This window comes from Gavialis gangeticus, unplaced genomic scaffold (assembly GCF_001723915.1).
Source record: "Gavialis gangeticus isolate Ggan-Ray unplaced genomic scaffold, GavGan_comp1, whole genome shotgun sequence".
In the NCBI taxonomy this organism is placed as follows: domain Eukaryota; kingdom Metazoa; phylum Chordata; order Crocodylia; family Gavialidae; genus Gavialis; species Gavialis gangeticus.
Genome location: NW_017729025.1, coordinates 68,837,404 through 68,847,556, shown reverse-complemented (window position 1 = coordinate 68,847,556; position 10,153 = coordinate 68,837,404). Strand labels below are relative to the sequence as shown.

The 10,153-nt window shown below is 40.2% G+C and overlaps 1 long non-coding RNA gene across 1 annotated transcript in view; it reads left to right on the top strand.

Moving 5' to 3' along the window:
• Positions 1-343: 343 nt before the first annotated feature.
• LOC109298696 overlaps positions 344-10,153 on the top strand; it is a 67,014-nt gene continuing 57,204 nt past the window's right edge. The window contains exon 1 of the long non-coding RNA XR_002097681.1: positions 344-555. This is a non-coding gene — a long non-coding RNA (uncharacterized LOC109298696). The remainder of the gene's footprint in view (positions 556-10,153) is intronic.

Below are 10,153 nucleotides of genomic sequence, written 5' to 3'. Positions count from 1 at the left end.
ATGAATCTATGTACTAGAGTGGTGTCATGTGTATGAGGGAGAGACCATCAGTAACACTCAGAGTGGGGAAGACATTAGGGATAATTCTATAATCCTAAAAACTCAAAGAAAGTGCAACCATGTAAAATCATTTGTTTTTTTTCCTTCAAATGTTGTAGTGAAAAACATTTTAGTAAAAAGTATCAGGGAATGTATTCTATAGACTATAATAAAAAGTGAGAGTTTCTGATTAGTGACTTAGGTTTGGGAGAGAGTGCCAAAAATCTGGAGCAGATTAGCTGCAACTTTGTTACATGTCTCATGATGCTTCCTGAATAAATAAATGTATATGCACATATTTTAAGTTTTTCACAACTAATTTATGAATATATACTTAAATTTCACTTCTTATAAATATTTAAGACAGAAAAATGCTTGAATTTATCTGTGGATATAAATACAACACACAAAGATCCTGGGTATAGTTGAAGTGATTTCATAAACTTGAGAAAATATTTGGGTACATGGTTTTCTTGAACAAAGCATGAAACCATATGAAAGAAGGAAAGAAAATGGGTGAGTGAATGTTTGATACTTTGTATTTTTTAGTAAATTTCTATTACTTCTCAATTGTTATTTGTTCATGTAGTGCTTTTGTTATAGAATAGAGTATGAAAGAGGGGGGAAAATGTCAGTGCTGAAGACATAGTTAAAAGCTTCAAGCTAGAATAGTCATTTTAGTCTTTTGTTTTGAGATTACATTCAGAAGTCCATATTTTTAGTCAGTGACATTGAGAAAATTGACACACAAATGAAAAGACTTACAGCTGAGATTGTGTGTGTAGTTGACAAGCTATAATGGAATTGTTTGCAAAGTTTTATTGCAATCCCTGCTTTCATTTATCTTTGTTAGCACAAGCTACAGAAATCTGTACTATAATATTCTTGTATAATATAAGTTAACTATAGCAGAATTAGCCAAGGAATGGAAAAGAGAATAGCATATTTTATTCTGATGGAAAAGAGCCTTTTATAGAAAAAATACATTTTTACTTTGAAGTTTATACAATTGGTTGGGCTCCATTCAAAAATCACTTCCATGTAGAAAAAGTATAAAGCCTTAGATACAAAATTTCAGTGTAGGTGCATAGGGGAGTGGTTGCATTAGAGTCTTGGATCTGAATCTGGAATAAGGTTTTGGTTCCAACACTAAAATAATTCTGCTCATATCTGTTCTTGAAAGGTCGCAGCTCTTGATGATGGAAAGTAATGAGAGATGATCTTGCTTTTATCTCTGCCTTAGACCACCTTTGTAATATTCTTCTTTTCCAAAATGAATTTGTAATAATTAGGGCTGTCAGCTAATCTCATTTAACAGGTGTGATGAATGCAAAAACAAATTAACACATTCTTTTTTAAATGAGTGTTAATAGCGCCTGTTTTGACCAGGTGTGGGCAAAATAGGGCTGGTGGTGGTCGGACAGAAGCTGCTGCTCAGCACAGGGGAAAAGAGGCCCTTCCCCTCCACTGCTGCCAGGCCCTTCTTGCTATAGCTGCCTAGAGTCTGTGTCCAGGCTGCCCTGCAGCAGCTCTCCACCACCATCACTGCTGCCTCTGGGCCACCCAGCAGGGTAGAGCAGCCCAGGTACAAGCTCCAGGCAGATGTAGCAAGAACAAGAAGGGCCTGGCAGTGGTGAGAGAGAGGGGATGCTTTTCCCATGGCCACTGCCACTGCTCCTCAGCATAGGCAGATAAGTCTGGAGCAGGCACAGAGTGGGCCGGGGTTGGGGCTGTGTGTGTGGGTTCTGGCTGGTCTGCTCCAGCCAGAGGGAGTGTGAAGCAGGTGTGGGCAGGCTGGGGTTGGGGCTGGGGCTGTATGCTGTTGGTGGTGGCAGGGAGGAACCACAGGGTGCCCGGGTTCCAGGCGGTTGGGGTGCTATTGTTTAACTGTGTAATTAAAATCACGATTATGACTATATTTTTAAATCTCATAATTAATTGCAGTTAATTCTTTAATCATTTGTTATCCCTAGTAATAATGCAACTTGATAGTGTGTTCCCTTGCATCTCCTTAGTTTGATAGATGTTGTCAGGGGCTGGAAGGGACCTTTTGAGATCATCAGGTCCAGCCCCACCCCCGCACCTGGGCAGGAAAGACTGCTGGGGTCTGATGACCCCAGCAAGGTGGGCATCCAGGCATTTTTTGAAGATATCCAGAGTAGGTGATAGTACCACTTCTGTGGGAATCTATTCCAGACCCTGGACACTCAAGCTGTAAAGAAGTTTTTCCTTATGTCTAATCTAAAGTGGTCTTCTAGCAATTTATGAGCATTAGTCCTAGTTTTCCCATGGGGAGCCCTATTGAACAAATTTTCTCCCATTCCCTAATATGCACCCTTTATATATTTATAGGCTGCCACCAAGTCCCCTCTGAGGCTTCTCTTCTCCAGGCTGAACAGGCCTATGTCTCTCAGCGTATGGCCTACTCTCCATACCTCTAACCATATGTGTAGCCCTCCTTTGGACTCTCTCAGGCTTCTCCACATCCCTCCTGAAATGTTATGTCCAGAACTAGACGCAGTACTCCAGTTGCAGCCTCACCAAGGCCGAGTAAAGTGTGAGGATGACATCTTTAGTCTTGTCTGAGATGCATTGGTAGATACATGACAGTGTTGTGTTTGCTTTTCCAGCTACAGCATTGCATTGGTGACTCATGTTCACTATATGGTCTATCAAGACCCCCAGGTCTCTTTTGGTTGTGGTGCTGGTAAGTGTAGCACTGCCGAGCCTGTAAGTATATTACAGGTTGTTTCTCGCCAGGTGACATGGGTGTCTTTCTATGGGGTCCTCTGGCTCCGCATCACTGGCACCACTGCCTGCAACCCAGGCTGCCTGGGCACCATCTCCCTTCACCTCTCCCTTTCCATCCCAGGGACAGTAAGGAAAGTTTTGGTTAGATATTAGGAAAAAAAATTCTCAGTAGGAAGGTAGTAAACCACTGGAACAGGTTACCTAGATAGGTTGTGAACTCCCCATCCTTGGAGGATTTTAATACCTGGCTAGACAAAGCTTTGGTTGGGATGATCTAGTTGGGGCTGGTCTTATTTTGAGCAAACGGTTGAGCTAGATGACTCCTTATGTCCCTTCCAACCCAAGTTTTCTATGAGTCTATGATATTTGATGAAAACATCCAAAAGGTGCCAGGACATAATACAAATATATTGCTTTATAATGCAGTTAAAGTAACTAATAAGGCTGTAAATCCATGGGATTTAATAAGAACATAGATACAGTATACTTTTAACACTACATTGAAAATTCTGTTTCAAAGATAACAGCCTCTGCATCTATTATTTTTCTCAATACGGTAGTTAGTGTGTTTTTTCCTCAAGCAAATTACTTTGTGCCATGACTCCAGAAATTAGTCTAAATTATTTAATTATCTGAAATTAGTTCATTTTAAATCATTTACATGTTTAAATGGTTTCATTATTTTTTTCAAATAATTAAGATCCATAGGCTTTCATGTAAATCATGAAATGGTGTTGAATATTCATCACAAAATGTGGAGCCTTAATTTATTATATAAGGAACTTTTCCCCCAGTAGTAGGAAACCAGAATGTTACACAAATGAAAACCAAAGTTGAAAAGACCAACCAAATTCATAATATGCACGTGTTAATGTTTCTGTTAAGACAGTTACATAAGTTTAAACAAAAAAATCTATGGTTAACTGGAGGTGAAACATATTTACATACAATAAGAAAAGAGGAAAAACATCAAATAATCAACAACTAATTTTCCCATAAGGTTATTAATTCAGAAGTTTATGCAGATTTTTTTTTTTTTACTTATATTAATACAGTTTACAAGAGAAGGGACAGTAAATTAAATTTTATGTTTTAGGACTGAAACAACCCTCATGTAATTTAACCAATTCTAGATGAAATCAGTGGAACTGTAAATGCGGTTTACAGGTAATGGGTGCTTCTTCTTGGATAGTAATCTATTTGCTACATAGACAGGAAGTTCTAAGTGATGGACATCATCTGTTCATGCTGTGTTTATACAGATGCTAGCACAAGGCGGGGTTGGTCTATACTAGAGGTTGAGTTGCTTTGACAACACAAGGTAAAAGAGAATAACTTTATAGGAAAATCATCTTCATAGGTATTCTTACACTTCCAACACTTATACCTCTCGTAGAACTAATAGTAGATCAGTAATGGGAAAGTTATATTTGTGGGTAAACATCAGCTGTAGTCTGCTCTAGCTCTGAAATCAGAGCCCCTTTGAAATCAGTGGGAATTTTGCCACTGACTTCATTGGAGCCAAGATTCCAGCCCAATTAAGTAAACCATGTTTAAGTTCTTCAGAGAATCTTCAAAATCTTGTGATGCTTTGGGATTTTGAAAAGTCCCTACAATCACACAGCAGACATTCAGCATTCTTAACTTGATACGATGTGTACCATTCCCGTCACCCTGCCTCTCTTCCACTCCCTTTCTGCTTGTGTATTAAACTAGAAATACAAGCATTATTTTTCCAAGAGCTCTGTGATCAAATGTAGAATTCAAGATGAACATATACTACATCCTCCTGTATTTTCTCTGTGCTTTTTGCCCTTCCATTATGTTGTGGTTTCATTTAGTCTAGTCTTCTGCTTTTCTTGTTTGCTAGATTAGCTTGACTTCTGGTTTACATCAGAGGTTGGCAATGAAGAGATTGGATCCAGCCTGTGAAGATTTGATCTGGACTGTGTTTTACTAACAGCACACTGATCCCATGCTGCCACCCAGCCATCTAATCTGGCGTGTGATCTGCATTCTGTATTTTATTAATGGCAGGCTGATCTTCTGCTGCTGCCTCACACACTCCTGATCTGTGTGGACAGCTCTTTCTTGCCCTTGCCTGTACATCCCTGTACAACCACTGCAACCATTGCTGCTAAATTTGCCACTCCAAGCTGCTGTTTGCCATGGTTGTTGGTGGCTGTTTCAGGTTGCATTGGCATGGATTGAAAGCAGCCCTCAGCATAGAGCAGGCATAGCTGGGGCAGTAGCCAGGAATCTGCAACACACAGCTGCAGTGTACCCCCCCACCCCCCATTTATAAAAGTTTGCTGACCCCGGTTTTCCATTATTTTCAATATAAATATACTTTTTATAATATTTTGAAGTATGTTTGCTGAGAACATGCAGTAGGCTATGGCTTGTGTCACAGGCCAACTAGGCACTGTGAGTAAATCAATTTGGTTGCAGGCCAACTGGGTGCTGCAAATGTATCAGCCATTGGGCTGTTTGGTTCAGGATCAAGGAAGTGGAGTTGGGAGTGAAGCAAAGACAAGTTTCACTTATAACAGTAAAGATAAATTATACTTATAGCAAAAAAATAGCAACAAAAATATGTTTTAATAGCAAAATATGGTTTACACATATAACAGTTAATAAGAAGGTTAAACTAATAAACAGACAATATAGCAATGAAAGTTAAAAATTGGCAGTGATAATAAAAACAGACAGACAAATTGACAAAGAGTTCCCACTTGGTTGGCAACTTATCGATAGTCCCTCACGTCAAGTTGATTCAGTGAAGTCGGGCTTCCCCAATCGACGCTGTCAGAGGGAGCACTGGGGAAGGTCCGTGAGTCAGGATCTGGTCCTTGCTCACATTGGGAGTCTGGAGTCCAGGCGTGGAACAGCAATGACCATTCTGTTCCGTCCTTCCTACTGGTTACCTGACGTGCGTGTTCCTTTATATCTTGTCCTATGCTAATCTGCTGGCTTTAGAGCCACCCACAATCTTATCCTACAGCTGTTACCCTATGGGGTTAAAAGGTGTTAGAAAATATTATAAAAGGTTACTGCCTAAACTTGGGTTTACCCAATAAGCAAACTACAGTACATCACTTTGGGGTCCGAGATTAGCATTTTTGCTCGCCTAAGTTCAACCCACTTAATTACTTCCTTTTGGAATTTTTTGAAATGTGTTAATTATACCTTGTGGTCAGGTTTGTCATTGTTACTGCCCTTCAAGCAAAAACTGTTAGATCAGCTAAAGTTTGCAGTTTTGTTTTCTAGTTCTGCTTCTTGGGGCCCATGTTAGTCTTATGATTGGTACAGGCAGTTAATTTTAACATTATGGTTATGCTTATGACAGACAGGATATGTCTGCGGGAAACAATCTTGCAAGCTTTGCCTTAGCTAATATTAACTATATGCTATTGCTAGATGCTTTCAAGAAGCAAATCTTTTCCTTATAATTTGCTCATTACCCCTTTGGTTCTGCCTATCACAGACCTGGCTGGGTATGTGCCCATCTATACATATACATACCTGAGCACAAGTCTTGGAAAAAACAGTGTTGGAGGAGAAAGCCCTCCCAGGTTTTAGGCCAGCATCTGGGATTGACCCACAGGGATGTTCCCTATCAGACCAGGAGCCGGCTTTCAGTGAGGAAGAACCACTGCTGCTGTCCCTGGATGAGCAGGGATCTCCTTGCAGCCTAGCTTGAGCAGGACAGGAGCAGCTATAGAGCTTTTGCTACCCCCAGTCAGTCAGGGACGGACAATGGGGATAGGGGCAGTGGTGGGCAGGGGAGGTGAGAAACTGAAGGAAAAGAAAGGTGCCACTGAGCATGGAGAGCAAGGGAATGGGTGGGATTCCTACCTGATTATGAATCATATCTGAAAATCCTCAGCTTCTGCTCTATGGTGTGGTCTGCCTGCCCCTGGATCTGGGGAGGGGAAGCTTAGAGCACGGATGCTACCACTCCTTCAGTGTTGGTCATTGCTTCCACACCTCTCTTTACAAAATCTTGGATCCACCAATACTCAGGAAGGCAGCTTCAAACTGAGCACTAAAGAGGGTAACTGGATAATACCTAACCCATAGTTATAGTGCTGTGCTAGGAAGTCTTATAGATCAGTGGCTCCCAACCTTTTTTATGCTGCAGCCTGGCAAACTCACTCAAATAATTTTGGTGGACCGGCTATAGAAACAATCTAATTTACAGATTTAAATATATAAATATTTAAACTTGTACCCAGGTGCAGGTTGGGCATTGCAGCTGTGGGCACCATGGGACCCTGCAAGGGAGGGGGCTGCACAGGCAGTGGCCCGGGGGGGACCCAGCTCAGGTTGCCTGGAAAGAAGGGGCTCCGCTGCCTTTCCTGGAAGCAAGCAGTGGAGCCGCCTCCCTGTCCCTCATCCCAGGCATTTCCCTACCCTTATCTTCCTGTTCCCAGCTGCAGGCAGGGCTGGGGGTTCCTGCCTGGCCCAGTGCAGGCCCTGGTACTTGCTGCATGGGCAGTTCCTTGCTGGGCATGTTCATGGTGGGAGCAGTGGGTTGGGGCACACAGAGCCAGGTGTCTCCCTCCCAGCGCTTTTCTGCCACCCAGGTTTAACCCTGCATGTCATTGCTGGCAGAGGAAGCTGTTCACCCAGGTGGACAGGGGTAATGAGAACCACAGGAGTATGAGCAGGGACTCATGCCACTACCTGGCATTCAACCCTTCATAGCCCAGTACAGGGCTGCAGCCTCATGGTTGGGAACCTCTGTTATAGATTTAATGATTCAAACTGCCCATGGATAATGGAGGGCTAGAACTCTGATTTCCTAAGTGAGTGTCTTAAACACTCAGCTATTGAAGCTGAAATATGGGAGGACCCTCCTTTGGCTACTGCTAGCTAAAAAAAATGGCTGCATTTTTTAGATTAGGACACAGATACACATATACAATTGGCACACACACATAGTCATGCACTATGAGTGCCTAGTGTGACTGCTCAGTCTATGTGGCCTAGCTTATGCATTCACACAGCATGGAAAATAGAATAGTAACTGGTGCATAGGTGGCAAAAGTGTCACTTTTGCAGCTATAAAACTTCCATATAGGCACATAAAAGGAAACAGAATTCCATTCAAACTCTTCCTGAAATTCTTGAATGATCCTGCTGCTATTTCTACATTTAGAAAGTTTAGAGAAAATGTAAAGAGACAAAAACAGTAATGAAGTGAAGAATCAAGTCTCATCCATTCCTACAAAAATAATGGATGTTCTGCCTCCACTGGTCCATTCCTAAAAAATAATAGATGTATGCCAATCTGCCTCCACTGGTCTCTTTGTGCCTTCAGTAAAAGAATTAACTTCTAAGTCATCTTTTCCTTAAAATCCCCTTAAAATCCCCTTAAAATCTTCCTTGCTTTTATGCAGATAAGGCAATACGCTGATCTGATACGACTGTCAACTGATTTATTTAAATGACCACTACCAGTCCCATGAAGAATTTTGGAACCATCACAGCTACATGCTGTTGCACTGCCACAGTATGGGGGGTACTTGCACTGTCAAGGAGGGGGTATCTTGCATTTGAGGATTTATTTGCTTCTATTTCAGCTGTGCAGTTTGCCTAGTGGAAGATGTCACCCTAGGAAACCCTTTCCTCTTGCACAGTTTCTGTATTACTGCAACTACATTACTCTTATGCTACCACTACCAGACCCTGACTTTCTGCTTTTCCTTGGAAATTTATTTATGCTCATGCAACTTGGGCTGAAAAAGTATAGAACCATGGAGGATATTTCAGATTTGATATGTCCTATAATAATCATAATTATACTACCAGTGATTAGACATGAAACCAAATGCTCATTGTTAAATACATGTCCTTTGACCCCTCTGTCCCTTTGGTCTAATATATAAAAGGTATATTATGGTGGATTTTTCTATGCACTTCAGTAGGGCCATGATTTCATCCCATATGCTTCTGGATAATTCCAGACATGAGAAATATTATGTAAAAAGAATTTTATATCACATATGTTCTGAATATTTAAAGACACTAGAATCTCTTCCCAATAATGTGTTTGTCGTTATACACTCAGTTTGGCTTTGGAGAATTAAGTATACACCAGCAACAGTGTCTAATTGGTCCTGGTTCTTTAATCTTATGTATTGTTGGCCTGAACTGTATTATGCAAACTGGTATTACAGTCAGAACTGCTAAATATAGGTCACTTTTAAAAATGAGATGTTTAATTTGTTATACAACTCAGCCATTATTCCAGACATTGTAATGTATATTAAGTCTTGCCTAATACCTATGGGAACATTTAATACTTCATTTCTTCTTTTCTTTTTTACATTTCTTCAGTTGTAAAGTAGTGAAATAATGGAGTTACACTGTACGTCTGTACCTTAGTGTATCATATGGAGACCCGATGTACAATAGTTTAAAGTTATAGAATTTATTTCTGATCTTATTTACATGGGTATAAATCGCAAGTAACTTTACCAAAAGTAGTAAAATTTCTCCTAAGAAAAACTAATTCAAGGAGATCAGAATTAAACTGTCTAGATTTATAGGGCCTTATTCTCCAGTTTAGATTAGATTTCAGGGGAGTTTCACCAATATGCAAGTGCTGCAATATAGTCATGAATAAGATCCATGGTTTCCATCTTAAGGCACTGTGTTTCATTGTGCCTCTATGAACTTAATGTTGATTCTACAGAAATATTGCCCTAATCCTCCACAATCTCCTTGACTGTGTCATATATACAACGTTTTAGGTTGCAGAAACCACTCCAAGTATGAATGAAGTAAAAATTCCACAACACAATTTGTGTTACCAGTTAGGACGTTGGACTCCACTAGGCCATAGCAGAGCAAGATTGCTCCAGGACTGTGGATGGGGCAAATCATTGCTGAAATTAAAATGTGTAGCCAACTGATGTCTCACTTAATAAGAACTGAAGTTGAGAAGACTGACATAGCTGGCACATAAGTTATAGAAAAAGAAGAAGAAAAGACACAGTTCTTAATTAGCTGACAAAATTTTGGGAACACTTGGCAGGAAATAAAAAATAATACATGATTTTATGACACAAATGACCTGAATTGAAATCTTCTGACAATTAATAAAAACATGAATACCAGTTTTGTTGCTGTTAGTTGTGTCTTTAATTTCTCCCACCCTGAGTGATACATTCTGAAAGCAACTGTTTTCCCTCATTAGACCAAGATAACTTTTTAAAACAAATATGAATGAAACAGTTATATATATTTTTGTGACCATCATTCATTTCCCTTTTTCTTATCATTCTCACAAAATAGTATGGACCAGTGCACATTCAATTTTAAAAAACCAGAATTCAAAGAAAAATATTTGCTG